The sequence below is a fragment of the Grampus griseus genome (genome assembly GCF_964374135.1).
Source record: "Grampus griseus genome assembly, chromosome: 16".
Classification (NCBI taxonomy): Eukaryota; Metazoa; Chordata; class Mammalia; order Artiodactyla; family Delphinidae; genus Grampus; species Grampus griseus.
In genome coordinates, this window is record NC_139010.1 from 79,108,430 (window position 1) to 79,123,953 (window position 15,524).

The 15,524-nt window shown below is 42.2% G+C and overlaps 1 protein-coding gene across 2 annotated transcripts in view; it reads right to left on the reverse strand.

Annotated features, from left to right (window-relative positions):
- FAM53B (family with sequence similarity 53 member B) overlaps positions 1 to 2,139 on the reverse strand; it is a 118,342-nt gene extending 116,203 nt beyond the window's left edge. For both annotated transcript variants that reach the window (XM_082672935.1, XM_082672933.1), the window contains exon 1: positions 1,928 to 2,139. The gene's annotated coding sequence lies outside the window, so the exon portion shown is untranslated. The remainder of the gene's footprint in view (positions 1 to 1,927) is intronic.
- Between the last annotated feature and the right edge of the window lie 13,385 nt (positions 2,140 to 15,524).

Consider the following 15,524-nt stretch of genomic DNA (forward strand, 5'->3'; position numbering starts at 1 on the left):
CCTCTCCTTCATTTTCTGGCCTGGAACAGCACCCCGGGAGGTGAATCAGCAGGCTCCTAGGTCTGTACCATGGCTGGCAGCATCCAGACCCTTGCCAAGTACAGACACAACGTCAAGGGCTACCAATCCTGAACTTAAGACCCAAACCTTCTCCCACTAACGTGGGCCTATCAACTGGGACAAGAGGCTGTTTTCTGTTTATCTAGTTGTCCATAGCTAAGGAAAAAGGGAGGAAAAGAAAACAAAAAAAAAACCACACTACAGATCTGCAATTCAGTATCAAAACTGTAACTGAGACAAGTTACTGTTAAGTGGATAAATTAAAATGAAACCAAAACCTGGCGAAGTCAGGAACAGTGAGTTTCACCCAGTCTACTAACTCCATTCCTTTCCAAGTCCTCAAACCTGATGGCATATTTTAACCCAGAGTCCAGGATCTGGAGAAAGAAGGGATCCCCTTCCAGCCGGTGGGAACTGCTGGGAACACATATGCTAGTATGTCATTTGGAAGTCTGCTAATATGTTGTAAGCAGCACAAGACGCTTGCCTGGCTTCCCAGGCCAATAAACAATGCCATTCCAACTCCTGCAGCAGTCAATAGAAAACAGTCCCTTGTCTCCACCATGCAACAATTCAACAAACATTTGTTCCTGTTGAACAACCGTCAGCCTGGCTCCATCTGCACCCGCTCCGGCAAGACGAGCGTGGCGGAGGCGGCATCGGCACAAATGCCCTGCCCAGGTCCGGGGCCCGGAATGCAGCCCACCGCGGGGGCCACTTGCCCAACACCACCGAGTCCGGATGCTGTAACGAATGGAAGACTCAGAGTGTGGCCTATAGGAGGCAGAATCCCATTCATCAAATGCCGCAAAGAGCTGTTCTTTGTTCACCATCGTACGAAGTACAGTACGTGTTAATGAACCCGGGCGGTCAGATGGAGGCAGCCTGGCTTCAGGGGGCGTCCGGGGGCGAGGGACGCGAGCAAACCGGCTCTCGAGACTCGCTGGTGCTCCGCCGCCTTGTCCTGAGCCACGAGCATTGTTCCCCAAGTCTGCAGGCGGGGGTAGGGAACCGGGGGGTGCCGGAGAAGGCATTTGGGGCAATGCAAACCGAGGGCCCTCCCCGGGACTCTGGGCATCCTCCCCTTCTTCGTCCCCGCCCCACCAAGAGAAAGCCCGAGCGGCGAAGACGACTCCCACGGGCTTGGAAATCAAGGACTGGCAAAAATGTGACTCGACCAGTGTGCCCGTGCCGGACGGCCCTTCTCGCCATGTGCAAAAGCCACGCCGGCACGGCCCCCCTGCACCCCGCCCCAGCCCCCATTCCGCAAGTCCCCGCCGCGGCGACCCCGGGGGCTTCCCCTGCCCGGGACAGAACGCCCTCTCACCCCCTACGTGACCTCCCCGGCCGGTCCAGCCGCCGGGGAGCCCGCCGCTGCGTGCCCGCATCCCGGGGTGGCGGACGCAAACTTCCGCGAACAAAAGAGTTGTCTGCAAACGATGCGGGAACTCCGGGGTGAGCCGGGACGCCCGGGTCCCGGGGCTCGGCGCCTTCGCCGCTGCCGCAGCCAGGGCTCAAGTTGAGACGTGGAGAGGAGGACACCCCCGGGCGCAGCAGTCCCCGAGCCCGCCCCGGGAAGCGCAGACTTTTCCGCAGGGGCCGGGCTGGCTCGTTCCCCTGGCTGCGCTCTGACAAGTCTCACGCATGCACCAGCGGCGACACTCAGCGCCCCGAGAAACCACCCGACCCAACGCGAAACAAGGCGGACAAAAAGGAAATCAGCAACATAAAAATAAAAAAGGTCAAGGCCAGCACACACGCGAGCCGGGCTCCCTACAGCCGGCGGCTGGGGCGCACACGGCAGGGACCTCCGCTCGGGACCGGCCCCCCGGTCGCCAACGCCGCCGCCCGGCCCGGGGTCGCTTACTGTGCGCGGCGGGACGCTCCGAGAGCGGACCCCGCGCCGTTGCCGCCGGCGCTCGCCAAGTCGTCCAGGCTGCCCGCGGCTCGTCCGCCGCGCGCACGCTCTTCTGCCGGCGCCGAGCGCTTTGTACCGAGCGGCTCCCAGGGAGGAGGAAATCGACTTGTCACTTCCTGAACTGTTTGCAACTCGTCCCTTTAACCAGCCCCGGCCAGGCCGCCCGCGCCCGCCGCCGCCGCGGGGCAGCCCGACCGCGGCTGCGTGTCGCTGGGTCCGGCGCTCTGCGGGCGGCGTCGCGGGCCCGGGCGCTCAGCGCGGCGGCGTGCAGGAGCCGGGCAGCGTGCGGCGGCGGGCGAGTGTGCAGTGCGCGCAGCCGCCGGTGGGCGGGGAGTGGGGGGGTCGCGGCGCGCCGCCGGCGGGGCTAAAGGGCGTCCTGCGAGCCGAGCCGCGCGCCGCTCGCCGAGCTCGCGCCTGCAAGGCCCCAGAACGCGGGAAGTGGCCCCGGCCCCCGGCCGCGCCGCCGCCACCACCACTGCTGCCCGGGCCCCGAGCCAGAGACCCCGGGGCCGTCTCCCCCCGCCCCCCGCACGAGCCGGGATAAAAACCCCGGGCCGCGTGGACTTAAGACGTCCAGCTTCCGGGTTGTTGGGTTTTTTGAGGTTTTAAGGAAACGATTTCAGGGCGTGCTGGGCGGTAGGGGAGGGGGGACCGTGTTAGTGTTGTCACACTTTCGGAAAATAAATCGCTACTTTCCTAATTCGGGGTGCTGATCGAAATAAAGGAAAGTGTACTTCAGAAGCCACATCCAAAATACATGCAACCGGTGAAGGAAGGATTTGTGGTTGCTAAGCAGAAGCAGAGCATGTTTAGTTCTGTAACTTAGGATGTTGACTTAAGTTCAGGAATGTAACCCTGATAGAATAAGCAGAGTATTTTCATTGTGCTGCTCACCTGGGGGAGGGGGATTGTTTTCCTTGTGAAGTGAAGCCCTAGATTTCCCATTACTCCTTCCTACTGGTGTATGTTATTTTATTAACCATGTATCCAAAAAGAGATTTTTTTAAAGAGAAGGTTTTTGAAAAGAACTCCCTATGCCTGTTTTGTGTTCTCCTTTGCCAAAAAAACAAAACACCTCATTACTTTACATGGATTGTGTCTGCGCCATCTGAATGGTTCTATTCATAAATCAGGAAACTTTTTCTGCTGCTTCTAGGAACATTTAATTGGTTTTAATCCAATGTTTCAATCCCAGTATCAAACATAAATGAACAATTAACTTCTTGAGCTTGTGTACACTTGGGAAACTATTATATTTCATGGCTATTGCTAAAATATTTCAGTTTCTCATCACACTGGACCCATTCTTTTTCAGAAAACCACGAGCAAACATCTCCTTTCACACTAACTACAGCTAACTCTAGAGATTTCTACTGTAGGATGGACAACAAACAGAAGAAGGATGTGAGTATTCATTCAAGTAGATGATGTGGGGTATGATCAATTCATCCTAAGAAAGCCAAAGTGAGCTAATATGCAGAATAGTAAGGTACTGATATCTTTATCCACAAACACTGCTTTAAAAAAAATGTATCAAGGGCCAATTCTGAAAGGAGCAAGAACCAAGTCTTCCTAGATTGAACAAAGAAAGGCATAAGGGATAATTTGAGAATGCTGCTACACTGCCCTAATGCCATCTTATCACAGCGTCACCTCAGCCTTCGAGAGCTTTAAGGATATAGTTTAATTTACTTTTTATTAGGAGGCCTAGAGTGACTCCTGCTGGTAAGCATTCAGTTTATTCCTGCAATTACTAGTTCATCGGGTCAACTTAAAAAACAAAATTCAGGGGTCCCAAACCTGGAAACAATTATTGCAACCATTATTCTTGCTGCTTTCAGGATGATTTTAGTCTCACAAAACTCCAAGGACTGTGGTTATGGCAAGGTCCTTTGCTGTACCGCCTCCTTTCTAACCTAAAGCAGCCTGTTTTTCTGGTTCTGAGGCTTTCTTAAAAGTGTAGAGAATTAAACTATCTGCTTCAAGAGTTCTGCTACTAACCAATGAATAGCTATTTCTCATATACTTAATTTGAATGTCCAAAGACTAAAAATATACATTAAGGCCTGTGCCACTAACCTTCCATACTATAGGCCTTCCCACATCACGTAATAAAGTCCTATAGATGTAACACACACCACTTTTTAGGGCTATACTACATAGTTCTTTATTATAAAAAATCCTACCCAAATGTTTGTATATTAGAGTTGCTCAATTCAAAAGAGTAAATACAAACTCAGTCAAACTCTGGACTTAAAACTATGTAAACTGCAGTCGGAGGAAGGGTGGGGGGCTAAGCTGTCTACCTTTGTTCAGTCCTCAAAGGTCAAAACCAAATCAAAACCAGATTTAGAGCACAACCAGACACCAATATGCAAATTCATAGGCCAATTTAGGAATAAATCCATAAATAATCCAAAAATGATCACCTGTAACTTTTCCATTATCATCAACCAACACTAACCTGGTTAAGCCATAGAACAGCCTAGGGATTACATACAATCTCACTCCAAGACCAATATATGGATCCTAGGGAGAAAGCACGGCAATACTGGCTCTTCTGGCTCCCGGCTCCCCGCAAAGCAGAACTACCAAAAGAAGGAATGCCTGTCTGTATGGTATGTGTGATATGTCCACTCAACACTGCCTGGGAGATACAAGCTGAGTAGCATTCTATGCTAGACGGTTCCCCCATTCCAAGTTTAAAGCTCTTAAGCAACAGGAGGCAATAAGAGTGTATTTTATTAAGAAAGGGTGTAACCAACTATAACTTGTATCAGCAAGCTAATAAAAGTATTCACCTAAGCACATTTGTGCAGAGGAGGGTAAAGATTGGGTTTTGACATGCACTAAGAAATGTCCTTGGTAGTTAGTGGGTGTTTTATTTTTGTGCCTTCAGAACCAGATAAATATGATGTTCAAACACCAAGGAGCTGAGCTTTGAAGTCTGAGCAAGTACCAGTCAGTATTGCTCAGTTTCTCCCATCAAATTTATCTGTACCTATGATTGTAAAAAGAGCTCACCACTAAAAAATGATAAACTGGTTTGTCTCTGAGAATAACATTCTTTTTAGACTAACAACGTGAGTGAAACAGACACCGAACGTGTTATGCATTGGACCCAACAGCAGTATGCAGATGCATGTGCATTAACCCCTTTATTCAGCTTCCAAAAGCCACTGCCTCTTTGTCACAACTGCTGTATTAAAAGCCAGTCATTCACATTTCACACTGTCCTTTCTACATATGAAAAGATCTTTTTTAAAGGAGAACCTTTTAAAATTGCTTATAATAGATGATGGGAAGATAGACATCACGAAGTTCACCTGAAACATTTTCAAAGGGATTGGCTACTGAAAACAAGTTAGCGAAATACACTTCTTTTAAAACTATGTAAACTTTTTGGTTATTGATGGAAGCCAAAAATCTGAAACTACTATGGGGGCAATTTTCTTATGCAGCTTATTCAGAAAAATAAGTTCTATAATTGTTCCCACACCTATGATCCAGCTACAACTAACAGCCCTACCTACATAAGCATGTTATGACACACTAGTCCTTCTGTTCTTTCCTTTCTATTCTTTTTGTCTTTTGTTCTGAAACCTTTCCACTAATGAAAATGAGTTACAGCCCAGGCTGGAATCTCATATAGATATATAGATATAGATATAGATCTATAAATCTATCTCCTATATCTATATATACACACCTTTTTAAAGAGGTACTTTGGTTCTTGAAGACAGTTATTTTTTGATTCAAGAGATAAATAAAATGAATTTATTTTCATTGAAAAATAAGCACAGCAGTGAATTTAATGATACCAATCTAACTCCTTTGATACAAAATGAGAGTTGAAAGCAGCTTGAAGGGGAATGCCTATTGAAATCAGCGCATGTGAATCTGCACAGCTTTGTAACCGAACGTCTAGCACCATTGAGGTAAGAAGCATGCCAGCTGGGACGGCATTGTGCACCACAAAGTGTGGGTTGTAAGCCTAAGTCCTGAGCACAAACCCTGGTTTCCAAGTTGGCAGGTGCTGAAAACACAGCAAATGTCACGCTTGCAACTCACTGGATGGAAGAGCTCTGAGTAAAGTAAGCTAAAAAGAACAGAGCAACAGTTAAAACTTATTTCAATTTGATATTATTTTTTCTTTGCAAAGTTAATAGTAGCTATTAGTATTATGTGCCAGAAGAAAACTCAAGCATGAAAAAAGAGACACTGAAAAGTTTATGCATGGGAAATAAGCAAAAATAAATATAACAAAGTAAATCTATATTCAAAGTTACTGACATATGTAAAACTTCCCAAACCTATTTTTACTATTTTAATACTAAGATTCAAAAGCAGAATCAATTCCTGGCCTTTCCCTGATCTATTTATGATCTTAGCTGATCTAACTAGTATCTAACTAGTATCACTATAGCATGGTTAGTCACCTATAATCTAGTTTGCCTCAGTTACTCCACCAAAAACACAGCTAAAAACAAGTTACAGCATTTTCATACTGCTATACATTGAATTTAATATAGAAAATATTTCAACAGCACACTCAGACTAAATGTTTATGTTATCATCTTCAAATGATTTTTTTTCTCATATATTCTTTTTTTTTTTGGCTGCGTTGGGTCTTTGTTGCTGCGTGCAGGCTTTCTCTAGTTGCGGCGAGCGGGAGCTACTCTTCATTGCAGTGCATAGGCTTCTTATCGTGGTGGCTTCTCTTGTTGCGGAGCACGGGCTCTAGGCGCGTGGGCTTCAGTAGTTGTGGCACGTGGGCTCAGTAGTTGTGGCTCGCGGGCTCTAGAACACAGGCTCAGTAGTTGTGGCGCCCGGGCTTAGTTGCTCCGCAGTATGTGGGATCTTCCCGGACCAGGGATCAAACCCGTGTCCCCTGCACTGGCAGGCGGATTCTTAACCACTGCGCCACCAGGGAAGTCCCTTCTCATATATTCTTTAGTGGAATTCAGATTTAGTATTTGAGATATTAACCCCAAAATTTAACTTAATTTTTCTATCAACTACCTGCCATATAAGTCACTGCCTCAAGAAAAATCTATTTTTAACTCATCCCTAGTGATACGCTCAAAGCTACCGCTATCCTGCCTATTACCCAGAAAAATGAAAATGAGTGAATTTCATTTTCAGTAGGTAAGAGGAAACTGAAAGATACAGCTTGTGATTTCATAGAGTTTAAATACCCAATCTGAAGACTGAATCCTTTGGATTTAAAATATCAAGAAAAAAAATTAGTCCCTGGCTCCAATGGTAGAATATCCCTGGGAGCAGTATGAAAAGCACATTTGCCCCACATACTACATTAGCCTGTGAATTTCTTCACTCTTCTCGTCACTTTGTCAATCTTCTATATTAACCGAAAGCAAAGATATTTTGTTTTATCATACCCATTACTGTTTTTAAGAAGGACCAGCCTTGCCTATTTTGTCCTAGCATAACCTGCAGCTGACCTGAAACAGAAAAGAATTGATATGAATGAGAAGCTGGCATGCTATTTTAAATATCACTTTACATCTTTTAATTTTCACCTGGAAACAAAACAAGAAACACCCTGATCAAAACCAAGTTATTCAGGGACTTTCCTGGTGGTCCAGTGGTTAAGAATCCGCCTTCCAATGCAGGGGACGTGGGTTCGAATCCTGGTCGGGGAACTAAGACCCCATATGCCATGGGGCTGCGGGGCAACTAAGCCTGTGCGCCGCAAGTAGACAGCCCGTGCACTGCAACTCCTGAGCCCGCACGCTCTGGAGCCCACACGCCACAACTACAGAGAAGCCCGCGCACCAAAACGAAAGATCCCGCTTGCCTCAGTGAAGATCCCATGTGCTGCAACTAAGACCTGACACACCCAAATAAATAAATTTTTTAAAAAAACAAGTTATTCACCCCTTGTAATGTTAAACTAGCTAATTAAAGGTAGCGAAGCTTTGGGCTTCCCTGGTGGCGCAGTGGTTAAGAATCCACCTGCCAATGCAGGGGACACGGGTTTGATCCCTGGTCTGCGAAGATCCCACATGCCGCGAAGAAACCAAGCCTCTGCGCCACAACTACTGAGCCTGAGCTCTAGAGCCCATGAGCCACAACTACTGAGCTCACATGCCACAACTACTGAAGCCTGCGCGCCTAGAGCCCGTGCTCTGCAACGAGAGAAGCCACTGCAATGAGGAGCCTGCGCACCGCAATGAAGAGTAGCCCCCACTCACTGCAACTAGAGAAAGCCTGTGCACAGCAACAAAGACCCAATGCAGCCAAAAATAAATAAATAAATTTATTAAAAATATAATAATAAAGTAGCGAAGCTTTGATTATGTTCTATCCTTATGACGTACATCATATCGTATTGACCTCATCTCTGTAGAACTTTTTTTAAATGGTTCAAAGATTTAAACTCTTTGAGGTTAACTAGAGAAAGTGACACTGCTCTGGCCAGCATTTCTATAGTAATAGTAAGCACTCTAAGCATTGAGATATTCATTTAACCACCAATAAAAAGGTTAAATAAATAAACAAATCTGAAAACCAAGTGTCTTCTACACTAGCATAAACAACTGATTCACTGTACTTTACATACTATACTGTCAGTTCCAACATAAACCAAGGTCAAATCAGATAAACTACTTAAAGTATTGCCCAACATCAAACTTTAAAATGCCACTGTGAATGGTACTGTTAACTCAACTTACAGCAAGGAAAACAAACGTGACTCACTGATCAAAGAAATCAAATCTAGATGATGCAAGGTGGAAATCAATGATAAAATCTTAGCCCGCAGCTTCCTAAATGCATAGTAAAAAACCCAAACCCAACTCAACAACTCAGTGAACCTGAGGCATGGTCATTTGGGGGATCTGTTCTCAGGTCCCTTGTTAGTTGTCACTGGAAACAATGCCTTGGTGTTCAGACCTAAGAAGGAAGGTGCACCCTATCCTTGACCATTTGTTTTCAATTCAAATGCATCCACATTAACATTTTCCCCATCATACCTACATTTATTACTAAATAACTACCTCTAAAACAGATAATGATCTTAAACCTGAAGGGTATTCTTAGAGTCTGCTGAAACACATCATAAAGGACATTTCGTGAAAATCCAGAATTAGGATATCTAGCCTTCATTCCTTAACTAAATAAAAAGGTGCTTTCAGCATCAGCCCTATCTAGAGACTAAAGAAACAGCAGCTATACAGTATGATTTCTTAAGACATTCTGAAAGGCCCACCTATTCCAAACCTTCCCTCTTACTTATCTACCACTCATTCGCCTCTCTTCACTCATCTAATCACTCCTGAAATACAAATGCCTTACAATGGGACTGAATACATTAACTCAGTGGCACTGAGGGTTAAAATCCTGAACAATTCAATATATTGGCTCTGATGGGAAGGTTTCCTTGGAGAAAAGAATATTTATTTGGCACTGGTGTGCGCTAAGAATTATGCTAAGATGATTTACATTTATTTTTCTCATTTAATATTCACAACCCTATTCTGTAGAGTCTACACAACTGCTTCTCTCTCCACTATATCAAACTGCTTCAAAGAAATGTACTAAAGGGAAACCAACTTGAAATAAGTATCTACTATACATTAGGCACTTTGCCAGCGCATTTAAAATATTGATACTTCATTTTCATTGAGGGGGTAAGCAATTTTAGGACAGACTGACAGTAGCCCAAAGAGGTAGAAGGCATAAGAAGGAAAGACCCATGTACTACACTCTGTATAGCATGAGAAGGTAGAAATCTCAAAGCCATGGGCCTTTCAAGTGGTAAATAAGGTCATCTGTGAGTGCGTAGTGGTAGTGTGTGTGTCTGGGGTAGGGAAGAATCAAATTAGGGAGATTATTCAGGTTATCATAATTTTATATAAAATTAAGGTGGGACTAAAAAATTAGATGTAAATTTCTGAGTTTCTCAGATAAAACAACTCTGTGGTCAAATGGATACAAACTGAATTATCAAACATATATCAGAGGCAATCAATACTCAAACCTAAAGTTTACCAATGAATGCACAAAGACATTTTTAGACTGAAAAACAATCATGTGATTGCTTCAAATGTTTTATTATGTGTACACATATTTTTTCATATACATGAATAGACAGTTTGGTTTAAAAGAATCAGAAAGTGACCTAACAATTGATATTTAACTAATGGAGTATTTAAACGCCCCATGTATAGTGGAAATCTATTTTGTGAGCTTTCTCTAAACCTCAGATCAATTTCAGCTGTTATTATGGACTGAATGTGCCCCCTAGAAATTTATGTTGAAGCCCTAGCACCCAAAGAAATAGTATTTAGAGATAGGGCCTTTGGGAAGTAATTAGGGTTAGATGAAGTCATGAGGGTGGGGTCCTCATGATGGGATTAGTGCCCTAATTAGAGACACGAGGGAGTTTGCTCACTCTGTCTCCACAAGCACGCACAAAGAGAACATGTGAACATATAGGGAGATGGCATACATCTGCCTACAAGCCAAGAGAAGAGACCTCAGAATGAAACCTACCTCATCAGCACCTTGAACTTGGAATTCCCAGTCTTCAGACAATGAAAAATAAATTTCTGTTTGAGCCACCGAGCCAATGGCAGCCCAAGCTGACTAACACGGGGGTAGAAAAGAACTTTAAATATCACCTACTGAACACCCTTGTTTCACAGAGAGAAAAACTGAAGCCCAGAAAAGGAAAGTGACTTGCCTAGGTTCCAATCATTTTTTTCTCCAAAAGTTAATATTTCAAAAAAATCACTTCTCTCTGATATTTATTCTATTAACATTTTAAAGATAAATTATCTGGTACTATAAAATGAACCAAAATAAATTTCAAGTTCAGAAAATAATCTGATACTGCACTTGTTGCAAATTAAGTCATTATTCAACTGGACTTAACAAAATGATCTCTCAATTCTGGCTATGTAATGTCTTTATCATATAAAGATTCCACGAGGAAATCTTAGTTCACTAAAATGAACAAACTTTTGGAAAGGTGAGGCTTATTTCATAGTGAGGTTCAGTATATGGAATATATTATGGAAGTATATTCCAGAGGGAATAAACAGCTCTGACTTGCTTATGACTGATTCTCAAAAATCAACAAATATTATTCTCATTCAAGACATAGCATAAAAGCAGTTTCACTGAATCACAAAGGTTCTATTTATAAACCACACAACATGTAGTTTTCACTCACAATTTCAGGCCTTTCTTCCAAAACTTGCAAACAGCTCTTTAATTCAGCCCAGTATGTTTTATTAAATACCATATTATGATTTTCCCCATTCAGACTCCAACTAGACTTCTTGTTAAGGACATGGAAGGAAAACCTAATTAGTGCTGCTCCAGTGCATCTAAATTTATTTCACCACGAAAATCAACAGAGTAGGGGCTAGATGCTGTCACAGAAAGGCAGACGGATATGGAATGTAAACTGCTCTTTCCTCTACTCTTCCCCTCTCCCACCCCACCCCTCCAAGTTCCATGGCTGGAAATCATCCTAACATTTTTTTAGCCAGGATGTACTAAAATTAGATGGGAACAAAGGACTGACATTTTCATATTAGAGGAGGGGTTAGGAGAAAAATGCGAACTGGCAGCACCCACTCTCTTCTGCATTTAGCCTCTTCATCCTGACTACTCCCTCATCTTTGAAGCAGCAAGGAAGGCAATAGCAAGGGAACTACAACTATTCCAATAGCACTTCTATTCTGCTGTGATCACATAATGATAAACTGCTTCATCTGTAACTATGTTAATGAAGAGTGATAAGTACACTTCATGGTCCCCTTATTCAGAGTATTTCATTATTTCTTTCTAAGCTCCTCAGATAAAATCCAGAACATGCTAATTGCTGGCTCATGTGTAAATTTTTAGGTATTTGGGAAAACAAGTATGTTAGATTCGCTTTTCTTATAAAGCTTCTGGATAGCATGCACAATAAAGCTCACTCACTAACACACCATTTCCTGATGCAGTAATGACAATACACATTTAAAAATATAATATAGAAGAATTTATCATTTCTTCATGAAGGGTCACTTAAAAATGAAAAAAGTAGATTTGTTTTTTTATATCTTCCTCCAATAAACTAGGCGAGTAATTTGCAAATACTTTAAGGCACAATTATCTCTTGGTTGTAAGTCTTTCTTACAATGGTATCAGCATGACAAAAGTGCATTCTGCCAGCCTCTACATCCCAGTTTTTGAAGTTCTGCTCCATAAAAGCAGGATACTGATACATTCATGTCTTGAGAATTATTCCTATCTTTTTAATTTGGTTTCCCTGGGCCTAAACCACAGGTCCGTACAGTGACAGCTCAAAATGCTGAGCTGTTAGAGAAGCCCTTTTAATGATTAGTCTAATGCACTGTGTTGTAAAGATTTTTAAAACTCAGTAAGTACCGACTCAAGCTCTCTTTTTTCTTCTGGTTACTGGAGCCCATCTTGACATCTAAGCTGGAAATGAATGATCTTTCAACAACACTCCAGGGATTTTGCTAAGGTCATATTCAATCATTCATTAGGCTTCTTACCCCTTGCTTTTCAGAGTTCCATTGTAGAGCTGGTTTTATTCAGCATTTATGTAGCCCGTGGGCTTGGGTATTTGTCTGCTTAATGTTGAGTTTCATTTCTATGCCACTAACATAGGAATCCATCAATTGACCAAAGAATTTCAAACTATTCTTTTACTTTTCTAACAAATTGCATGGTATGTATGAAGAATAAATTAGCATTAATTTTCTTACATTAACTGTTAATAAAACATGCTCATGTGCTCCCCCTTCTTTAAGGACATCTCTGTTTTCTGCCTAGCTAAGAGAAATGACAGGGTTTCCTAATTTTTTTCCCACTATGCAATTGTCCTTCAACCTACCACGCTCCTCATCTCCCACAGTCAAACTCTAGGTCATAGGCAGCCTCCTTCCAGTGAAGTGTACTAGACAAGACTCCTTTCAGACCCCATCAACACCCGCCCCCCTGACACACACAAACACAATGAACTAAAGAGGTTACTACAGCGAACACAAGACATTTGGTCTCTTGCTCTCAAAGCAGAAGGCTGTCTCTGGAGCACATACATTCTAGCTCACAGTGTAAAAAATAGGAAATCAAACCCAGGTCTCCCCACAGTGGCAGAATGCTGATCTGGAAAGCAACTAATTTTTCACATTTACATATATTTTCATTATAGGCTGCCAGACGCACACACACACACACACACACAAATATATAAAATAAAATTATTTAAGACAACATAAATCAAAGTCTATTCACATAGGCAGGGATACTCTATTTCTTTGCATATCAATTTAGGAAAAATTATTTCAAAGCCATATAAAACTTAATAACTCATATAGGTACTTTAAGGTTTCTATTATACTCTGGATGAATGTGAATGAAGGTCAACATATAGTAATGCATTACAGTATCATGGAAATTTAAAAATAAATAATAAGTGAGTTGAAACACATTATTCATACCAAAAATAAAAATCTTTCATATATGTTTACCTCCCTTCCTCCCCCAAAATAGCCAGAAAATTGCACACATAATCACAGATGAAGAAAGGCAAACTCGTTGCTACTACAAAGGGAAAAAAATCATTCAAGGACAGTTTGTACTTACTGTAAAATGGCTTTAGTCAAGCTGCCAAGAGTAGTGTCAGGTTTGATTCTCAAATACATAAATGCCAGTCCCAAAAAGCAACTCGAACTTGTGCACCTGGCTTGAAACAAAATGTTCCGAAAACTTTCTATTTGTTAATTGGTGTAACGCACCCACTCAGGCCTCCAATCCCTTTGGACTTGCACACACACTTCCTATACACACAGAAGTGGCCTGTTATGCAGCAATAACATCATCATGAAAAGCAACAATTCTGTGCAGGCTCCACAGAGAAGTCTCGTTTGCATTTCAAACAAGTTTCCTCAAAATAAGGGTGTCTTTTGATGTAATAAAATTACAATTCCAACTTCTTATCCAAATAAAACAGCATTCACTACATAACTTACTGCTCCCTTTTATAATTGCATAATTTCTTTCACAGTTACCCACATATTCATATGACCTAACAAAACTAAGTTTAATAATAATGTATTTATGACTTGTTTCAGTAACTTGGGGACAGTAACCCAGTAACTGGCCTGGGTTTTAAAGTGTGATATTACTTGAAAATACTAATAATTTATTGTTAGCATTTTTGGACCTTCCATTTGTCCTGATTTCAATCTCTGAGAGGCTGATTTCCAGCAGGATTAAACTGATAAGAAGAGATGACAACTCCCTGTTCCTAACCGTATCAACAGCTCCATGATTCCCCCCCAAACGTCCTACATTTTTGCAAGTGGAACACACATACCCCCCACAATAGTGACTCACGGAGCTTTTCAACAAAGGCCCCCTCCAAGCTCTCAGTGAATCCAACCCAATGTCTCAATCTGGTTGCACAGAAGGCCTATTTTGTTCCATCGATGCTTTAAAATAGCATATACGTAACAACTCAGAATTCTAAAAAAGTACTTATATACTATTACATATTTAAAATCAAGAAATATTAATGTGAAAAACAACAAAGACAAAATCTCAATAAATTATAAAACACTGATTCTATGGTTTAAGATCCCATGTCTAGTTTATAAAATCAACACAATTTTACACGTTTAAATCACAGATATTTTAAAGTAATTTCTCACTTTTTACATGTTAAAAATTAAAGCTTTTCCAAAAATGTTATTTGTGTTGAAAGTTTATGTAAATGTCTTCAGTTATCTTGTGCAAGGCAGACAGTAATCTTAATGGTTGATTAATGTTGATCTAAATCAAACCACCCTTCTCCTCCCCCTGTCCCCCCACCCCTCCCCGTAACAAAAATGAAAAGAAAAGGTTGTAATGCTAGACTTGCTCAGTACTAGGACAACATTTGCCAAACAAACAAAAATTCTGTTTGTTTTGTAAGCCAACAAGCCCCCAAAGCTGAAAATCATAAAAATTATTATCACTTTTTAAAAACTCATATTGTGACTCCAATATTAAACTATTAGCCCAAATACAAAATGGCACTAAGGATTAATAAAACTTATCTCTTCAAAAACGTTCATAAATAAACTGTTCCTCTTGCTTATTAGCCCCTAACTAGAACACCTTTGTCCCTGTATCCCTGAGGGTGTATATATATAAAACTTACACCACCTCTCACAGAGGAATGACACAGTTCAGTTCTTGATGACGTAAGTCTTTTAAGACAAGTAGGGAAATGGTGAAAAGTAATGAAGGATGACTCACTATTCTCACAGTCCACTGATCAACAGTCACTAACAGGGAGGTGCAGATCTCCTAAAAATAACTGCCCAACTTCTCTAACAGAATTTTCGATGTACGAGTCCTAGTTCCCCAACTGAACTGTAAATGCCATAAAGGCAGAGACTTAGACCTGGGAGGCAAATACGCTAGAGGAAGAGAACAAGTTTTAGAGTCAGACCCAGAGAAGAATCCTGGCTCTATCCTGTACTAGCTATCTGATATGTAGAAACAAGAATAA